Source organism: Rhagoletis zephyria, unplaced genomic scaffold (genome assembly GCF_001687245.7).
Source record: "Rhagoletis zephyria isolate East Lansing unplaced genomic scaffold, Rhagoletis_zephyria_1.1 Rzeph_scaffold_00908, whole genome shotgun sequence".
NCBI lineage: Eukaryota > Metazoa > Arthropoda > Insecta > Diptera > Tephritidae > Rhagoletis > Rhagoletis zephyria.
In genome coordinates, this window is record NW_016157992.1 from 116,027 (window position 1) to 129,158 (window position 13,132).

The following is a 13,132-nucleotide window of genomic DNA, read 5'->3' on the forward strand; positions in this document are numbered from 1 at the left end:
CCAAACATGTTTGAAAAGACTGCACGGGGAAGTCGATTTCTACCTGACACAATTTCTCGCCGGTCAGTGCATAAAGCATTTCTCTCTCCTACGAGCTAAAGCTAAATTTTATTTAAAGAAAAGTGCACACCAACTATTTAGTATGTAAAATTGCATAAGAAAAAAAAGTATGTAAGAAGTAAAGTAATTTAAAAAATATATTTATATAAATTTTGTTGGCCATGTGATTCGAACCAACGACCCCACGGCTCGCTTAATCCGCAACACTGCCGTCTGTCGGGTAAAATTTTGATCGTATCAACTGTGTTGTTAATCCGGATTCGCGTTGCCGTCAGCCTAAGCTATAAGATTAATTTCACTGGCACTTGAATTGAATCAATTCATGTTAGAAAAAAATTCACAACCAGAAATTATTGTCTACACGCTGGAGTAGCTATAAACATTTAGCATATTAAAGCGCCATTTAAAGTGGATAATCGTAGCATTTATGCCCACAATGGTCATTAAGTGTTGGAAAACAAACTGAAATCCATATAATAAAAGCATCTCTCTCTCTCTCGCTTACTAAACGCACGCGAGATTGAGCTTAACTTACGAACACTGACAGCGAAGTTGAAGAGCCTCTACAGAAAGTGTCAATAAAGCCATCCACAATTAGATACAAGATTAACTCGAGTTTTATGAATTTTCATCGTTAATTTTGCACTGATACACAGAGAGTGGTGCGCACTTAAAATTACCGTTAGATATGTAGTATGTCATTTAGGCAAGTGTGACGCAAGCAAATATGCAGGTATATCGCACGTATACTATGTAGATATGGAAAATTGGGCGATTAGTCAAAATGTTTATTTTCGATTTTGATTATTAGGTATTATGTATTATGGTAGTACTTTTCTAATTTCACGCTTTCGCGCTCTTTCACACTAACACCAATTGGGGGCACGAGCTAACTAACTAAGCTGCCGGCAATAAGCAACAACACTCTAAATATGTAGTATGCAGCACCGCCGCGTAAATTCGCACTACACGATTGCCTTAAAACGACGAACGAGTCTCAGCGGAGCGTTTTTTTTTTTGAATTTATTAATTTTGTTGTTTGTGTTTTTGCTGCGAATGCTTTATATTACACCGACTGGCGATTATTGGCTGCAAAATGCGATAATACGGAAAATTCTAATTTTCTTGCTGCTTACGCGCCGAATTACCGAACAAAACTAAATGTGACACGGCCACGAAGAGCACAGGCCAGGCCAAATCAGGAGAACGCAGCAACAACGATGGCAATACGTACCAACACAACAGCAACAAAATCTGCAATAAAAACAATAACTTAAACGACTGCGCCAGAAACAGCAACGGCAACAACAACAGAAGACAAGCCAAAGCAGTTACAAGCAACAGTAATGCCAAAACGCGTACATACCAACAACCACGTCACCAACGTCACCGCCACCCCCTGCCACAAATGAAGAGTGGCATGTTTGTGGGGTGGGAGGGGGCAGGTAGAGCAGTCGGCTCTCTGACACAACAGTAGACCAAAGCTAGTCAAATCAAACCAAATAAAGCCGAATGAATACTTACCACTACCACTCAGCATTTAGTACTCCACCACTCACACCAATTTAGCCAGTCATGCAGATAGGCATGATACAGCAAACAACCCACAAACCCACAACAACAATAACAGCAACTGCAGTGCCAGTATGGATATGTACAAAGGTACAAAAAGATGAAGAAGCGACAGCATGGGAATACAACCAACTTACAGCAACAACAACAGCAACAAGCGGTGTACGTACATATGTGGAACTTGGTGCCGAGCTGATTGTGAGCAGGGTTACCACTGAAAAATCCCACCAGAGGTGTTAAAGAATGCAGTCTTCGTGACTTTAAATCGTTGCAGTCACATTCACTGACTAACACTTTTTAACTGCAGTCAATCAATCACATGTTTGACTAAAGACTGCAAAGTTGACGTCATTAGTCTTTTCTGTTATTCATGACTAATTAGTAATTTTTGCAGTCTGAGGTGAATAATGAAAATCTAAAGCAATCTTTGCGTTCACTTCTTCATAGAATTATAATACTAATTTGTTTAGAAAATAAATGAGTACACAAAAAACTTAATTAAAACTCCAGTAGTATATAAAATATTTAGAAACTTAATTCCAGTAACTTCCAATGAAATGAATTTGTTTTTATTATATGTGCATAACAAAGTGCATGAGGACATGTTCACAAAAAAAAATAACAATGATCCTTGAAAGTTATTTATACGTCACCGTTAACTTTCAGCAACAGCAATTTTTCGGAATTGTTGTCAGAAAGCCTTCCAAATGTAATTTGAACATTCTGAACGAAAGACTTACGACACGAACTTTTCTTGCACAGAAACTGATAAATTATTCCAGAAATGGACAGTTCACACTAACAAGAAACGATCTTGAAGTTGAAATGATCAAGACTTTTTCTGGCTTCGAATTAAAAGTCAGGCTTTTCACTGAAACGATTTCGCATCTCAACACGCGGATGTCCCTCCCATTCTTAACATTAAGTTCTCAAAACTTTTGTTCTCTAGCAGAACGTTTCGCAGACTTTTGTTCTTATTCGATCCTCCTTGAAATTGTTCTCGGTACTTTCGTTCTCATTCTGTTCTTCTTGAGAACGTTCCCTAGAGTTTTGTTCACATTTTTTTTTACATTATCTTTTGGTTTCATGCAGAAAGAAACCAAAACCAGAACGCGTTCTCGGTCCCTGAAAAAAATTCAAAGTACTGCAAAAGAATACATTCCAATGGCTGAAATCAAATGACTAACAAAAAGTGACTAAAAGAATGCAATCCAATAGCTGAAATCAAGTGACTAACAAGAAATAAATAAAAAAGTGATTTATGAATCATAAATCAAAAGAAAGAATATAGACTAATTCTTTTTAGTCTTGGTCAGGACTAACAAAAAATGATTGTAATCACTCGGGACTTCAGTCAAATGAATAATTTAGTTACAAATGATTGCATTCTTTAACACCTCTGTTTCATACCAAGAGCTGGTTCAAAAATCTATCGAAATGGCTCCTTTCCTCCCATTTCTTTTAGTCAAGAAAATGGCATTTGACAGCATTAAATACATTTACTTTTCCTGGTTTTTGTACTTAAAATAAGATCCAGTAAACAAAAAGATCAGAATAATAGCGTGTGTGCTTTTAACCAGACCCACCTACCGACATGTATTTCGACCCACGGAATCCGAATCTGAGATCCGCTTGACTTCTAAACCCTCAAAATTTCGAGTACATTGCGAAAAACCGAAAAAGTGGCAAACAAAATTCGCAGTTTATAGTTAGTAAGCAACGAGGTTTTTAAATGAACGGGGATAAAATTGATATTGTCAAAATTTGGCAAGCGTACTCACAGTGCTGACAAAGTGACACATTACAACAAGCCAGAGATGTTTTCTGTTTTATGAGCAAAGAAACCTACCAAAATTTTAAGCGTCCTACCATCTTAACAAAGAGAAAAGAAAACCTACCAATTTTGTTAGGAAAAGCCCAAAACGGCAACCCTGACGGTGATTTTAGCACCGAAGCGCAGCGCAACAGTCAGTCAGAAAGTAGCAGAGGAAGACGACAGCTATGACTTGGTGAGGATGAACGACCAAACAACCAAGCCTCGACCTAACTACATACATATGTACCTACCGACCGGCCGAGGCGTTGGTGTTCACGACGTTGACGTTGGTACGTTGCTGATTGAGAAAGGAACGTCGACGTATGGCGTATGCGATTTATATTGTACAACATTCATACAGATACATACTTATGAATGCACATATGGGTATGCATGTATGTACATACATATGTAAGTGGGGATGTATGAATGGTTTCTGAATATAGCAAAATAAACAAAAACGGTGACATTAATGTACAGTACTCAGAAATGGTGTGTTCGGGCGAATACATACAAATGTATGCACATGCATTTACATATGGCTGTGTGTTCGCTCAACTCAAATCATGCGAATGTGCACATTTACATACATATATGTAGTATGTTCAATCAACAATGAGCGGACAAGTTCATCGATTCATGGAAACAAATATGTAATAAATAAGGTTAAAATGTGTGCGAAATTAAAATGTGGTATTATCGGCCAGCATTAGACAAAGTGTTAGGTTAGGTTATGCTGGCTGACCTCAAGAGGTCTCGCATAGACGAATTTAACGTCTATATTGTTGCCAGATACATCTACAACTCGTGAATCAGTGCTTTGGTGCTTTGTCAATTACTGACTTAAACGTCCGTTCCTCTTGTTGATATTAGGAAATCAGTAAGTTTCTTATCATATAAGAGCTACAACTCTGAGTGTTTTTCCAAAACCTATCCGCCTTGCGGTAGATGAGAAGATCTTGTAATCTTTTGATTTTCCGAAGAGAAGTCGCTAATAAAGGCGTCTAAGAGGATGCCCTACTTGGCTAGCTAGACAGCTCTCTCATTACCTTCCACAGCCTTGTATCCTGAGACCCAATAGAGGTGGACGGTTTTATTGCCAAATCCTCCGCTTGAGAGATACTGCAATGATCTGGCAGCTTAAATGGCGTATGGATTTTCGGTTCGGTGCAGTATACTGCAGCCTCTACTCCGCATGCGCCTGTGTGCAATAAAAAACGAGCGTCAGGAAATGCAGCGAAAGTACGACGTCGCAAAGCTGCAGTCACAACGGACAGCCGGAAAATTTAGCAATCGAGGATTGAGATCCTGTTTAAGCAAGCAACTCCTGGACATACCGCTGAGGAAGAGGTTGGGCTATTACCAACCGCACAGAAACAACTGGTTAGACGAAAAGTGCCGCGCGGCTGCTGCATAAAAAAAATACGCAGCATACAAAGCTATCATGCAGCCAACGGCGACACATGCAACAATTGAGCGAGATCGGGAAAAAAGGAGGGAAGAGAGAAATAAAAGAAAGGTGTAAGTGCGAAGAGCTTGAGATGCTAGCAAGCAGGAATGCGGCCCGAAAATTCTATCAGAAAATCAGGCAGCAATCAAATGGTTTTAAGACAGGGGCTAGCTCCTGCAAAGATGAAGATGGAAATCTGGTAACAGATGTCCAAAATACACTTGAGATATGGAGGGAATACTTCTCAACGCTTTTTAGTGGCGGCACAGGTAGCGCGGTGGATGAAGTAGAACCCGAACCAATGTATAGGCACGCAGCTCACGTCACTCCAATCGACCAAGACGAGGAGAGGATAGCAATAAGGCGGCTTAAGAACAACAAGACCCCTAGAGCCGACGGTATACCGGCTTAGCTGTTCAAAGCCGGTGGCGAAGAGTTTGTGTGGCGCATGTACCAGCTGTTAAGCAGAATTTGGCCTGATTAAAATATATGCCCGAAGACTCGAATCTCAGTGTACTTTGTCCAATGCACAAGAAAGTAGATCCCGCCGTTTGCGCCAGCTATCGCGGAATAAGCCGTCTTACAATTGACCAGATTTTCACAGCACGTCAAATCCCGGAGAAGGCATTAAGTAAGCAAATCGACACATATCCGAAGTGAGGTAGTCGAAGAGACTTTCAGGCAGAATCTTTTGCAAGAACATAGAAGGGTGTCATAAATACATACTTCGAATTTAGACATATAAGCAGTCTTCGGGGTAAGATACACGAGTTGCACTGTTTTCCAGACCGGCTGTAAAATCAGTGTCGAAAAATTCGTACAATATTCTGGATCGGACGACATGATTCATATATAGCTACAAATGGGAGTAGGTGGGTCGTCTTGGCACCAATATATTAAAATTGCGTGAGTCAGAGTAATGTCTATCCCGAAGGCTGAAAAGATTTCTTAAGTTTTACCTAGGAACTTCAAGCCAATGTCTGTTTTCATTTCCGTTGAAGATGCTGGTGAAATTTATTGGCCTGCGATATGAAAGCAAGAGGAAAGAGTAAATTTTTTAGATGAGCCTAGTAAGGCTCATCTGCAACTTGCTCTACGACAGAACTGTCGCCGCTGAATAGGACATCGCCTGTTTTCAGCATAGGAGCGGGAGAAGAGGGGCTGTCGGTTGATAGTCTGTGCAGACGATGTGGCTGTTATCGAGAGGAAGAGGTTTCTGAATACCTATCTTATATAATCTGACTCAAAGTTACACTAACCTGTAAAGTAAGATCCCGAACGCAAACCTTCCCTTGATCGGAATCTTCGTCTGCATCATACATCGATTTTCGTCTTCTCTAAGTTATTGCCAGTCTAACAGGCCGGTTGATTTCTTCCCATCGTCGGAACTAAAGCTTCAGTTTAATACTGAATAGTCTTACGGGTTTAACGGGAAACTAATACTCGTAGTTTGGTCTTCACTAACAAAAGGAAGAGTTGACTGAAACCAGCAGCTGAAGGTAGCACAATACTAAGTGCTAAGGGCTTGTGAATACGGATCTGAATGGTAAGTTTTTATACCGAAGAAATCAATCCTTTTAACATTTTTGATAGTTCGTCTGTGGGTATATTCTTTCCAACACACCTGTTTGTACTTGTATTTCAAAGAAAGTGAAACACTGTGCAACCACAACAAGTAAAAGGGACAACGCCGAACAAAGTGCTGGCTAAGCACGAGCGCAGTGACGCTGGACGGAAGTGCATACTCGTATGTATACTAATAAAATAAAGGCAACAAATAACAATGGGAATAGTAGAAAATGAAACACCAGCAAAGGTAGAAGCAAAGGGCTACGCGGAGTAAGAACGAGAACGAGAAGAAGAAGCAGCAATTCAATTCGAAGCAAAACTGGAACCAAAAGAACTCTAAAAGCATGAACAATGTCGTTCCACGTAAGATTGTGTGACGAAAACGAAGCGGGTATCTAGGCGAGGTGAGGAACAGTGACAGTTGGCAGAACGCAAAAGGCTGTCGGATTCAGACATGTGTGCAGTTGTATGCAAGTGGAGGAGACAGAAGACAAGCAACGAAGCCAGCAACAGCAATATATGTACATATGTATGTGGAATATGCGGCAACGAGTGCAGCAATAAACACCACCACAAAAGTAAAATTTGTTGAATTGGCGAGTTGGCGAGTTGGAAGCGCAGCGGCAACAACAAATGTGCTGCATAGCAAGAACAGCAGCGCGCCACTGATGACGCGACGAGTATGGCGATACCCTTAGCTTGGAAGTACTGTTATGGGAAAGGGGGGGACGAGAGGATCACAAAACCGAAGGCAGTGTAGCCCAGCAGGACAATGCAATCAAATAACGGCAGAGGTGAGCAAAACGGAATAGCGGCTATGCAATGTGGCATGCAAGCTAGCAGCGCAGCGAATTGGGATTGGAGCGCAGGCAGGAGCGGGTGTGTGTAGGAGACCATTACAGTCGACCGACTGGAGTTTGTGTGGAGTTCACTGTTCACTGTACTAGCAGAACAGGAGTGTGGATGCAGCGCTGTGTTGTGTTGTATAAACGAGTGCAAAGGAGTAATGTGGGCACATAACAGCAACAACTACTAACAACAACACAATGCATTCCTACTTTGTGTGGCGTCGCAGGAAGGCGACAGTGCAGAATGGCGCGGCAGTAGATAAATATGTATGTGGCATGTGGCAGGTGGAGATGCATAAGCAGGAGGTGTAGGAGGGTAAAGGAGGCGGCAGCAGGAAATGAAGATGCGCGTAGTGCAGGCACACACTCACAAACATACATATGTATAAACGTACAGTTTCATATACATATTTGTAGGAGGCACCACTGTAACCTGGCAGTGACAACGATGATCTGCCGCTGTACATACAAATGTTTACATATATACAAGTAAATTGAGGCAAATAGTACTTCCACATACATATTACTTGCTGGAGTTAAGCAACAACAACCACATACCAATGCAATGGGCCAAGTGGCAAGCAAATGTGGCATGAGCTCATTGCAGACGACAAGTAAAATAGTGAAAAGTGCGGTTGAGTGGCGTATGGGCAACAACAATTGGATACAATACGCTAATTTGTATGTATACCCAATAACAACAACAACAGTGACAACACCCATAATTACAATAAAAGCAACAGCGAAAAGTGCAATGATAATTGCCGTGGAGCAGCAAAATAAACTGATGCCGCATAGAATATTCATTTTTCAAATATTATATTTACATACTTATGCACGTATATACATACATACATAGAATTGCCTCAAGTGGCGATCTATTTCTTGACCTGATTTTTTAACAACAAACGTAAACAGTAAAAGTTGTAAGATTCGGCAAAAAAATTGGAGAACGAAATTTAAAAAGAAAACATCTAACTTGTGTACTCTATTAATAAGCGCCATTTTAGGTATAGAAAGGCTTTACACAACTTTAAAGCTTAAACAACTTTTATTGACTGTTTAAACTTTTTGTAAGCAATTTTATTTGCTTAAATTGTTTTGTTATTTGCGCAATTTATTTTTGCAAACTTTTGTTATTAGAATACTTGCAAGCCAGACGAAAAGAGACAGGGGCAAGGGATCCTCTCCAGATACCAGACTGCGAGTTCAGGGAATTAACGTTAACAACGATGCTGGGAAAGGAGGGAGGTTGGTGGATTTCGTTAAGATTTCATTTCTTTGGATGAGTAAGTTTTGTTGCGCTATTTCCATTTTGAACAAGAACGCTTCAAAACCATAACCAAAATGAGAACAAAACTGTCTCAATGGGAATTATATAAGAACAAAAAACCGTGAAACGTTTCCAAAGAGAACAAAATACGAACAATACTTTCGGAAACATTTCTAAGAGAACAAAATGGGAACAAAAGTATCCGAAACGTTTTGGAAAATAACTAAAATGGAACAAAAGTCTAAGGTACTTTCCCTCAAAGAACCATTTGGGAAAGAAAGTCTCAGCAAATTTCCGGCAGGGAACGAAACGGGGACCAATCTTCTATCAACTATTCGCGAAGAATGGAAGTGAGAACGAAATGTTTCACATAGCGTTCATAAGGTTGAAATGTGCGAATGCCAAAATTAATCAAAAAGAACTTAAAGATAATTATGCAAATTAAGTCCACGAAAGACTTAAGGCAAGAACTTTTGAAAATGACAAAATGTTCCATAAATGGACAGTTCGCCCTAATAATAAACGATCTATAAGTTGAAATGATCCAGACTTCCTCTGGCTTAGAATTAACAATCGTGGTTCTCACTCAAACGATTTTACATCCCGTTGAGTTCTCAAAACTTTTGTTCTGGATTTGTTCTCTAACAGAACGTTACGCAGACTTTTGTTCCTTTCTGATCCTCTTTGAAAACGTTCTCTTTACTTTCGTTCTCGGAAACGTTGCCGTTGAACTTAATTTCAAGTTTCAATAATTTTCAAGTACAATACGTTAGGAAAAAATGAAATTCTCACGGATAATGGCTACGTTGGTGAGTTTTAATTTACATGGCGTTCTCATTAGATCGTGTGAGCTAACATGTTCCCCCTTTTAACGTCCGTGGGTAACTGCGCTTTTAGCCATTAATTTGAATAAAGTGCTGCCAGCTTATGAGATTTCCACACTAAGCATTGAAATGTTACCAACATGTGTATATTTAAAGAAAGTACTCAGTACTCTCAAAAATAGCCGGTCCTTAGAAGTATCGATGCCAAAGAACTCGATCATCAAAAACACCCGATACTTCTCATCCGGCTACGGCAGCTGTTGATCATACGACAGCCAAAAACACGATAACACTGTGCTGGGTGGTTGGAATGAGGTCGCAGACAAGTTGGCACGAAAAGAATCACTAACTGCGTTTTTCTGACCTGAACCCTCCTATGGTTTCAGTTGATCCTCTTCGGGAGCCATAATTACTGCGTTGGTTCGCTCTGAACACAGTAAGAACTGGGGAGCGGTGGGGCGTGATATACCGACTTGGCTCTTAGTAAATAGAAATGAAATCAAACTACTTTCTGAGTACCTGACTTGTCATAACCGACAGCGATTTCATATGCATTTTGTAATAAAGAATTCGCCTATCAAGGCCCTTTTAAGATTTTTTAGGGAAGCTGAAAGTATGTGTCTTTTGCACACTGGGTTAGGGATTATCTGTAAGAGACGCACAAGATCTTTCAGGTCGCAATGTGTCTCATTCTGTTGCACCCAAGCACTAACTAAGCTATAATTTGTGATGGGTATATCAACGTCTCCAGGGCATTCTGAAAAAGCGATGTTAACCTAGTGGGCCTATAACTCTAGGCGCACGCGTGGACATTTTTACCTGCCTTCGGAAAGAAAATAACCTATAGCAACCTAGCCTAAAATAACCCTAGCATCTTGGGAAAGATCTCCTCTAGACTTCACGATTATAATTTCTTTCAATGCTTTCTCCATCTGCGATCCATCTGCGATGGTTGCATCAGTGTTGGCTGGATCTTCTGCATACTCATCCGCGGCAAAGTGGGAATTTCTAGATACCACTGTAGAATTAATTTTTTTCCACAGGCATATATTTTCTGTTAATTATCGGCACTTAGAAAATATCGGCATTCTTCCAAGCGCTCGACGATATTCGCACATTTGGGTTAGAGATTTTCCTCACCCATTTCATGAGAGTGACAAGTTCGGGGTTCAACCAATGTGATTTTGTACGGGAACCCCTTCCCTAGGAACCAATTGTGCTGTAGGCGTCAGACAGGGTTTAAGATAGAACCTCGCAGGTCCTTTACATTCCTAGCCGACCTGGGCGAACTCAGCCAATTATGAATTAACTTCTTGAAACGGGTCTAGTTGTTTGGTCTTGGCGGAGATAGCAAAGCCTGTATGTAGTTGATGCCCACAGACTAAGGTCTCGATTATTCGTCTTTTTTCCAAAACCAGTTTTCGAGTTATTCGAAAAATGCAGTTTGAAAAAGAAAACGGTTTCCGAATTTAAAAATTAGGAAAAACCGGATGAACCGGTTTTATTTTACTTAGTTTTCATACAGTAAAAATGCTTATTTTGGTATGAAGTCACGATCCAAAATTACAATAAACTATAAAATATAAATAGCAACGCAAAATAAGTTCAAAGTTTTTTAGCAGGGCTGCAAACCACTTCAAAAAACGGTGCGGTTCGGTTCAGTGGTTCGAACCACTTAGAAAAAGCTTGTACCGGTTCAAGAACCGGTTCATGAGTGTTCCTAAACCGCGGTTCGGTTCGGTTCAAAAGGTTCGATGTTAAAGGATACAAATATTAAAAAATAAGACAAGTCTATGTATATAAAAACAAAAGGCTTTGTTATTGAGATCAAATTCAAATATCCATGAGTGCAGTAGTGGAAAAATAAATAGGGACGCGACATTTTAACAATTTTGGCTTTTTTGTTTATTCTTTTTAAGCATATTTCATCGTCTAACAAAAACTATAAAAACTGTTCAAAATTTCATTAAAATGGCAAACTTTTCTATAAGAATTTCTAGAAGAAAAATTTTAGTTCTATGTTGATTTTTGGCAATTTTTTCTACGGATTTTCTTTTTTGATAAAAATTTTTGCATGAAATCTGAGTATTTTGATTTTTTTTTTTTGCTGGTGATGATATGCAGCCCTGTTCAAAACCGGTTTGCAGCCCTGTTTTTTAGATCAAAAGTAAAACAAATAAAAATCAGCGAAAAACTCACGTTTGATCTTATCTTACCTTTGTTTTAATACTTTATAGTATTTTTTGATTTTTTTCGCATTTGAGTAGTGCTCTTGCCGCAGACAGTGTCAAACCTCCGAGTGTACTTTTGCCATAATAAAGCTTCGTCAGAGTGGAGTGAAAGTTTACTTATAGATATTTCCATTTGTGTCACAATCTCCTCCAAACACCTAGATAAGCGCCAAAAATGTATTTATTGGAAACCCTCTATAATCTGGGATATCACTTTAAAACTATTTAGGAGTTTCCATTAAACTGGAAAAAGCCTTAAAAACTTCGAAAAACTCGAAACTTTTATTGAGAGGTCAAGATTTGTATGAAATGAAAAAAACGGGTTACTTGATAAAAAAAAACTCCAGTTTATTCGATATTCGAAAATCAAGATTTCAAAAACCCCGCTTATAGATATCAAAAAAAAGGTGGAAACCGGTTTGGAAAATCCGAGTCAATCATCCAAGTAAAGACTCACCTTCTTCATTGATGTAATAAACTTGGCAAAGAGCCGTAGAACCTTCGCCATCCGCTTTTATGTGAATCTGTAATAAAAGTGAAAGAAGCCCGCCCATTCGAGAGATCAATCAAAAGCTGTTTATAATCGTTTGAGCTTTCTTAAGATAACAAGCCGCATATCTTAGTTCTGAGTTTTATTTTTGCCATTTTTTGTTTATAATAACATAGTTTTAAACTTTAGAAGCCAGTTTTAAAACTTTAGAAGCTAGTTTTTTTTGCTAACTGCGTAAGGAAAAGCTTTGCCGCTGTAAACTACGCAATACTCGACCATTCGTTGTTTTAATTCAAATTTGCGATGTTCTTATGGTCGCTGCTGCCACTAAGGACACTTCACTTCTTCCCAAATCGCCTTGCCAATACACTTTACATGCAACTGTTGAGAAAGAAAGAAAGAAACGCTGAGTCCTGCCATCATAGTCTTTGTTTTCTTTCCACACAGTGACGCCATTTTTGCATTGTCCACATTTTTTTTTGTTTTTTTTTTTTTATTTCTTTTACATGCATACATACTTACTTGAAAACAAACTGAAAGGAACGCGAGTAATGAAAAGGTGTACACAAAAATGCTATAAAATAGAAAAAATGCTCAACTGAAGTTAACTGCTCTGCAGCAGCAAGCCAAGAAAAGCGAAGCGAAGAAAAAGTGAAGCGAGCAGCCACAGTGAAAAGCGCTGAGTGGGCGGTTGGCGGGCAGACCAAAAGCCAGCAGTTGTTCACAAGGATTTCGGGGGGGTGCAATGTGCGGGGCTATGGTCCTTGCAAAAAGTTGCAAAAGAAAAATGTTAAGCAAACAAACGCAGTCAGTGTATGTAAGTATGTAAATTTGTAACTGAAGCATAAAAGTGATGCGCACGCGACCTATCCGGATATGCTGGGAACAACATAAAATAAATGGCTTTAGCTGGAGGGAAAGCAAAAAAATAAAAAATACAAATAAAACAAGAGTGTACAACGAAGTGAAGGAAAATGTGTACATATCGCTCCCTAAATC

At 39.4% G+C, this 13,132-nt stretch overlaps 1 protein-coding gene across 1 annotated transcript in view; it reads right to left on the bottom strand.

Annotated features, from left to right (window-relative positions):
• The window catches only part of LOC108362005 (uncharacterized), a 116,283-nt gene extending 115,056 nt beyond the window's left edge, over positions 1-1,227 (bottom strand). Inside the window, 1 exon segment of the mRNA XM_017614823.1 lies at positions 596-1,227. The gene's annotated coding sequence lies outside the window, so the exon portion shown is untranslated.
• Between the last annotated feature and the right edge of the window lie 11,905 nt (positions 1,228-13,132).